Raw genomic sequence first — 7,366 nt, forward strand, 5'->3', positions numbered from 1 at the left:
ACTTCTCAGCTGCAAAGTTTCAAAGCACATTACCAAGTTTCAGCAGCTTTTCAGGGTCACAAGAGTGATCACAAACAAAAATCCGCTCTCCCTCCAAATCCTAATCCACCATCCTCAAAATCTAACCCAGCTGTATTCTAGGCATCAATACATGATTTCTCTTCAAAACTCTCATTCAGCCCCTCCCAGAATCATGGTCCAAAGTTACTGGACATGCTGTGGGTATCACCAGCCTCACATTCGGTGTAATTAGCATGTCAGGGACTCTCACAAATTTCATCTGTTTTATGGAGGAGAGATTTTTAGCTGCCATTAAGAGGAGTTGCCACTGGAAGTATCATTTCCTACCTCTAGACAGGTTACCCGAAACACTGCGGGCAAAAAACTGAAATATTTTACCTCTTCTAGAAGAAAATTCAAATCAGTGGCAAACACAAAAAGGCAACAAAACAAGAGCTACCATTAATGAAAAGATCAATAAAATACAACCATAGAAAGCCAAGTGTTGGTTTTCCTCCCTCACCCCCCAGCAGTCTGCTGACACTGGCCAAAATTCTTAAGTTAACACCAGGGTAAATACTTCAAGAAATAACCATGTTGTACAAGCTTTGCAGAAATAAATGGTTGGATCAAGGAGAGACAGCCCATCCAAACTGGTGCCTCGAGGCCAAGTGCTGCAGGAGTGCAGCTTTAATAGCGGTACCATCCTTCCATGCACAGGTATCGTACACATGCCCCCAACACACAGAAATACTTTCAGGACTTGCTTGCAGTATTATACATAAAAAAAATAAATCCAACCACAAGACAGCAACCCACAGGAAGCCAGACTTCATAAACCTGTTGCTCAGCCGGCTACTAGTTTCATTCTTGATGAACTGAAGTAAAACCATGAAAGAGCCGCTTTACAGAATTTACTGCAGCTGTAACACTGGTCATTTTAACACAAAACTGAAGAACCAGGGACAACCACCTGGGAAGCACAATTCAGGTACCATTCAAGAAAAACTAAAACCTTCTGTAGAGAGCAGGGGACAATTTCCACGGTCCACACAGCAGCACTATCCGCATCAGTGCTTTAGTTTGGATCAGTAACGCACTTTCAAGGAAATCTGAGTCACCCCACTTACTGTGCTTTGGTTTGCATCTCGGAGCGATTTCTAAACACAAGACTGGACACCTCTCAGATTAACCTAAACCAAAACTCCTGGAGAACACCTAATGGCCAGCAGGGTTTGGGGTATTTTCAGTTCATAGAGCCAGAGCACAGCACATCTGGAATAAAATCCCAAGAGCTACACATAAAACTGGGGACACGGCCCATGTAACTTTGTTCCACCCTACAGGTCACCTTCAACTACAGCTCGCTGCTCGATCATCTCAGAGAGCTTCGAGCAGCAATAACTAAGCCCGTAGGCTGGAGCTGCCAACAGCCCCCTCCTCAGCCCTAAAAAGAAGGGCTGCACTGGGGATTGAGCATTTCTTTTCCTGGAGTAACCAGAGCAGGAGTGTTGCAGCACACATTCACTTTTGCTTCCAACCCTTCACAGTTAAGATTATCAAAAGCTGGTGGGACACATCTAGGAAAGACATCTGATTAAAAACAAAAGACATTTCATGTATCACCCACATCTCCTGTAATACCTTCTAAATAACAGCAAAAACACAATTCAGTAGCCCACATCAATGGCTCTGCTACAGCTCGTGGTAGGACACGAAGCACGTGCTCAGTAACACTCGGTACTTCCTGCCCATCAGCACAGCCAGCAAAGCTGCCCAGATAGGAGTGAGTTCTCCTGGTGTGGGAATAAGCTAATGAACACTTTCTGAGTGTATTAAAGGATTACCATCATGTACATGAGTTTCAGTTTCCTTGCCTCAGTTCTTTCAAAACAGTTCGATCATTTTAGATTTCTCTTTCCAGTCACCCACTTCTCTTTTGCAGCCCAAGCTCCTACATGCGAGGTGCTGAGTCCCTAACACAAAACCTGGCTCTGACAGCGCAAGAGAGCTGGTGAGAACTGGCCCCAGCAATAGGGCACGAATTGCACACAATGGTCATAAAATCACCATAAAACGTTACCTCCTCTACTCAAATCCTCCTCAGCTTAATCCATTAGCTGCTTGATAACAACCATCAGTTCACACGCTAACAATGCAGAGCCCTGTTTGCTCTGTGCTCGGTAAAGGTCAGCTTCCTGCACCGGGGTGCACACAAAGCCGCCCAATTACCGAAGGTGCCGTTCTGTGTTAGCACACACCAATGCCCTGAGAGCTACCAGGCCACGCCGCTGCTTTCTTCTGTGACTTAGTCGGAAGTTTGTGGTCATTGACTTGTCACGCGTGTCATTGTGTCACACACGGCGGAGCCATCCTCAGCTCCCCAGTAGCCTGGTCTGAAACAGCCTTAAGTGAACTGGCTGTGGTCCTGGGCTGAATTCCTGTTATTAGTGCTCATGAGAAGAGGTTCAAGCACCTAGTGGTATTATTTAGATGTAAGAGATCTCAATGAAAAGATCATTTCCCATCAGAGAAGCTGAGAACCTACACCACAAGCCAGTAATGCAGTGCCACCATAAAAGGAGGAACTGAAGTAATGTTAATGAGAAACTAATGGTGCACGGGGAAAAAGGGTAGTGGGTGCCACTTGTCCTAGCAGAGCAATACCTGGGCAATACCTCAATTACTTCCTCAAATTGTACGAGTGGCTGCAGCAGCCAAGACTGGGGGGTTCCCTTCTATCAATTCCTACACCAAAAGCATCTGCGTGCCTTCTCTCCCAGCGTAAGGATTGCCAAGAGCCAGAAGACTGACCTCCCCTACGCTGACGCACAGCCCTCCCATTTCACAAGGCCAGCAGTGCCTCAAGAAGCTGAGGTGAGCTCAACAGCCAGAGGTCACCCCCTCCACGGTCATCCCATGCAAAACTTTTCAGACCAGTTTTCTTTGTGAGTGCCACTCATTACCAATTCCTCAGAACTTGCTGGGCTTCAGCACAGGACACTGCCGCAGGTACACGCTACCTCACTGCCTTTCCAACCCCACAAGCACACTACAGGACCCATGAGGCCCCAAACGCTCCTCAGCTACAACATCTACATGCCAGAGTTGAAATTCCCCAGGCTAGAAGTGATCAGTCCTAGAGACTTGCCAGCTTTCAGCCAGTTTGAAGTCTCCCATGCTAGATATCTGCCCAAGCCTGAAAGACATCAGCCAAATAGCTGAGGAGTTTGCAAGGCTGTCTCCTAAAATGGTTTGGATTAGGTTTTTGGAAACTCAGCATCCTTGTTCTTGCACCAAGGGCGTGTTTTTCATTGTCCATGCAGACATTTTCCAAACTCTTACAGTTTGACATTGATACTTTTTTTTTATGTTAAGAATCTGCAATGACATTATGTCAGATACCGCACCTGAACTCCCTGAAGATCACAGGCATACAACATGTGCTGAAGACCAGGGCTAAACCAGAGCCCTCCCAAAGTTTCAAACAGCATTTCTCTTGCCTTCACACCACCAGCAGCTCGGCAGCAAGGAAGAAGCGCCAACAGTTGACACCCTGTCCATCCGTAAGCCAAACCTTGCAGATGACCAAGCATAAACAAGTGAAGCACAGAATGAAGGAAGTCACGCACATGGAAGGAGCCAAGGCTACAGGAATTTTTACTTGAACAGTTTTTCAGAGAAATCCCCATTGCTTCCCTCCGATTTGGTGGGAAGACCGACATTCAAACCAAGGCTCTGGGGCTGCTACAAGGCCCAAGATGTGGAGGATGCACCTTCACAGAGAGGTGAAGAGATGCAGGAGTGAACCCAGAGATATGAGAAAAACTTGTTGGACAAGATAGTGGGAATAAAACAAAAAATATATATACTTGGTACTAACACTACAAGGCGACAGGCAGAAAGGATCGGTTTTAGTGCAAAAAAAACGCACACAGGCCTGCAGGACCTATTAGGGTACTCGCTTCCCAGGGCTCACACATGGAGCCTAGAACTTGGATTCTTTCAGTGTGGCTTTCCCTGGCACCTGGGGAGACCATGCCTGCAAAAACCAGCAGCTCGTTATCTTCCAGAGCTGCCTGAACACACCAGCTCTCTTTTACTGAGCTACAGCAACAGGCCTGTGTGCCACACCTGTGCAGCCCTGCTGGAATGACGAGCCAGGAGATGCTGCCACACAACGGATTCCAGTCTTTGGATTTTTGGGGGAGAGGAAAAAAAGGAAACATCCTGCTTCAATGGTTGATATTCATGATAGTAATATAGGTACTTCCGACTGATTCGTTCTTTTTACATCCAATACTGAGTGGATTATTACAGAAGGGGAAAGACAGTAGGAAAAAAAAAGACGACACAGGTAAGAAATATTGACCGCTCTCAGGCGCCCCCTCTGAGAAGAGCAGTTCTTTGATTCAGGATCTTAAAAGACTGTGTCCAGCACTCAAACTTCACAAGCTTTAACTTCAGCTGTGGCAGGTTCATATTTATGCAAGGCAGGGTCTCGTGTGAACAAACCAGCACCCGATGGGAATTCCACACGGGAGCTGAGAGGCAATTGCATTACCCAGGGTAACTACCAGGAGCGAGGCTTCTCTTGGCTTTCTGTGGCTCTCGGCCTTTCTAACCAACCACCTCACAGCTACTGCAATAAAAGATTGGCTCTACACACTGCCCCAACCACTTCTCTCATCAAAAAGAAAGTCAAATACCTACTTCTTTCCTTGTCACTTTCCATTTTGCCCTTCACAGCCCCTACAGGTGTCTCTGCCCTACTAAGGCCTGAAATTCCTCCCAACTCCCAACCACATCCTTCAAATATGCAAGGCCTCCTCCTGTCAACCTCACAAAAAAGCCACGTGCTACATACAGCCCGCTCCACAACATTAATTCAGGATCCCCACATATTGATGTTCTGTGCCTTGATCAAACCACACATCCCATAAGACAACATCCTCTAAACATCTGTGCCAAACGGGAGATGAGGGGCTGTGGAACCAAGCACATACTAACACAAACCTGCAGAACAAATGATACACAAATGCAATTTCTCCTCCTGAGCCAAACAGCCTCACATTCCAACACAGAGCATTTTTTCACAGATCTCTGCCCCTCAAGTGTTTTATGCACCAAACCTCCTTCAAACACAACGATATGTCCAGGATAAAAGACTTCATGCCTTCTCAATGCACACGCTCATGTTAAGCGTAAATGTATATCTAGTACACAGGCACAGACACATCCCAGCCCCTGATGCCATGTGCAGGGGGCTTGTCTGTATCACAGAGTGCCTCTAGTTAGCTCCTGACGTGTCAAGACCACTACAAGCACCAGTTTACACTTAATGGCCAAGTTACCCACTGGAACAAATAGAACAAAATACAGAGGGGGAAGAAACAACGAGCCTTTAACAGGAACCCCATGACTATGCGGTAGGCCCCCTTAATCTGACAGTACTCCTAACAGTGACAAGTTGCCTCATCTTCACTCACTTTTTTCCCAGTTTCCACAGGCTGCCACAGCTGGGAACTTGTCCCCACACCGAAGGGAGAAGAGGACGCCCACCACCTCCCACCAGCTCAGCCCCAGCTCACTGCCACTCCCCCCCCCCCCGTTTCAGCTTTCCACACCCGCGGCCAGAAGGCCTGCCCCCTCTCCACACAGACCGCAGTTCCCACTAGCTCAGCACTACGAAGATTCCAGTTTCCCTTTTGCACAAATGCCATTGCCCTGGTACGCACGTGGATGCACAGCCTACGGGAAGCTTCGCCCTGTACAGGCGCAATCCCCACGAACTCATCCGACCCCCGCATCTTTCCAAACCCACAGAGCCCTTCCAGTGCCCCCGCTGCTCATTTCTACTTCTAAATACCCGGCCAAGCTCCCTCACAGCCTCAATCTACAGTAAGCCGTGGCAATTTACCCACAAGAATGAGGCACTGATGCCCTTGCAGACAGGAGCTTACACTGCCTGACACCTGCCCCAAGCACGGAGGGGCGCCTCCAGACACCTCCCAGCCCATGCGCAGCCTTTTCCCCAAACAGCACCATTGCGTCCACCAGATTTGGCAGCTGCCACGAGTTTTCCACGGCTCGACCAACAAACACCCTGGCCTTCCATGCCACCACAGGCAAGCCATCAGCCCCCAGCTCCCGCCATGCTCCCAGCACACCGACCCCATGCTTTGCCGCCCTGGCGTGCCCCAAAACACCCGAACCGGGGCTCTCTCCGCTGGTGCCAGCCAGCCACCTCCCTCAGCCCTCGACAGCAGCGCCCGACACCGCGGCTCGCAGGCAGCTCGGCACATGCCCGCCCCGCCGCGCACACCCCAGCTCCTGTTACACTCCGAGGTCTCGCGCATTACGCCCAGCCGCAGCGGCCACCCAGCACAACGAGCCCCCGGCCTCGCAGCAACCTGTTGCCACCGTGCCTGCCAGCCGGACCCGTGCTCACCGCCCCACGCCTCCCCCCCCCCCTCCTCCTCCTCCTCCTGGCTTATCCCCATCCCCGCACCTCTCACAGGATTAGCTGCCAGCGCTCCTCGCCCTGCGAGCCTCCCCGTACCCCCCCCCCATGTGCCTCCCGATGCCGCCCGCACCCCTGTGGCAGCCGCACGCCCCTCGCAGGCCCCTCAGCTCCCCCCCGGCCCCCTCGCACCGCGCAGGGCCGGGCCCTGCCCCCCCCACCCCCTCCCCCCCGTACCTGTCGGGGAGCGGCCCGGCAGCGCAGGGCCGGGCGCGCTGCGGGGCGGCGAGGCGCAGCCCTCACCGTGAGGCGCAGCCCCTCAGGCGCGGCCCGCCCCGCGCCGGCCGCCGCCGGCCGCAGCCGCCGCCCGCTCGCGCAGCCGGAGCGCCGCCCGCAGCGCCGCCATGTTGGGAGCCCCCGTCCCGACGGCCGCCGCCGGCCCCGCCCTCCCGCCGCGCGACGTCACCGCCCCCCCTCCCGGCCCGCCCCCTCCCTCCGCCCCGCGTCCGTCCCGAGGCTGCTATTGGCCGCCGCCGACGTCGCTCGCCCTCTTCCCGCCCTCCCCCCGCCGCTATTGGGCGGCCGCGCTGCTCGCGCTGGGAAGCCTCGGCGCCATTGGGCGAGCCGCGCGCCGCTCACCCGCCGGCCCCGCTGGGGAGCGCCCCCCGATTGGGCGTTCCGCCCCCGTCTCGCCAGCTATTGGCCGCCGCTCGCGTCAATCACGGCGCCGGCGCGCGCGGCGCCTGCCTTTCTCCGCACTTCTCTTCGCCCGGCCTCGCCGCCTGGGCCGGCCGGACGGAAGCGGCTGTCAGGCGGCGACCCCGCCCCGCCCCGCCGCCGCAGCCCCCCCGCCCCGCCCCGCCCCGCCTTGCCTGCGGCCCATTGGCTGCCGGCGCTGCCACT

General features: G+C 53.1%; 1 protein-coding gene across 8 annotated transcripts in view; it reads right to left on the reverse strand.

Annotated features, from left to right (window-relative positions):
* Positions 1 to 7,249, reverse strand: part of PPM1B (protein phosphatase, Mg2+/Mn2+ dependent 1B) — a 56,961-nt gene extending 49,712 nt beyond the window's left edge. For 7 of the 8 annotated variants that reach the window (XM_082756312.1, XM_082756306.1, XM_082756307.1 and 4 more), the window contains exon 1: positions 6,701 to 6,879. The gene's annotated coding sequence lies outside the window, so the exon portion shown is untranslated. Of the gene's footprint in view, positions 1 to 6,700; positions 6,880 to 7,102 lie in introns of those variants that run through there. The other variant, XM_082756310.1, reaches the window with a different exon arrangement.
* Between the last annotated feature and the right edge of the window lie 117 nt (positions 7,250 to 7,366).

This window comes from Aythya marila (assembly GCF_965140915.1).
Source record: "Aythya marila genome assembly, chromosome: 3".
NCBI classification, from domain to species: Eukaryota; Metazoa; Chordata; class Aves; order Anseriformes; family Anatidae; genus Aythya; species Aythya marila.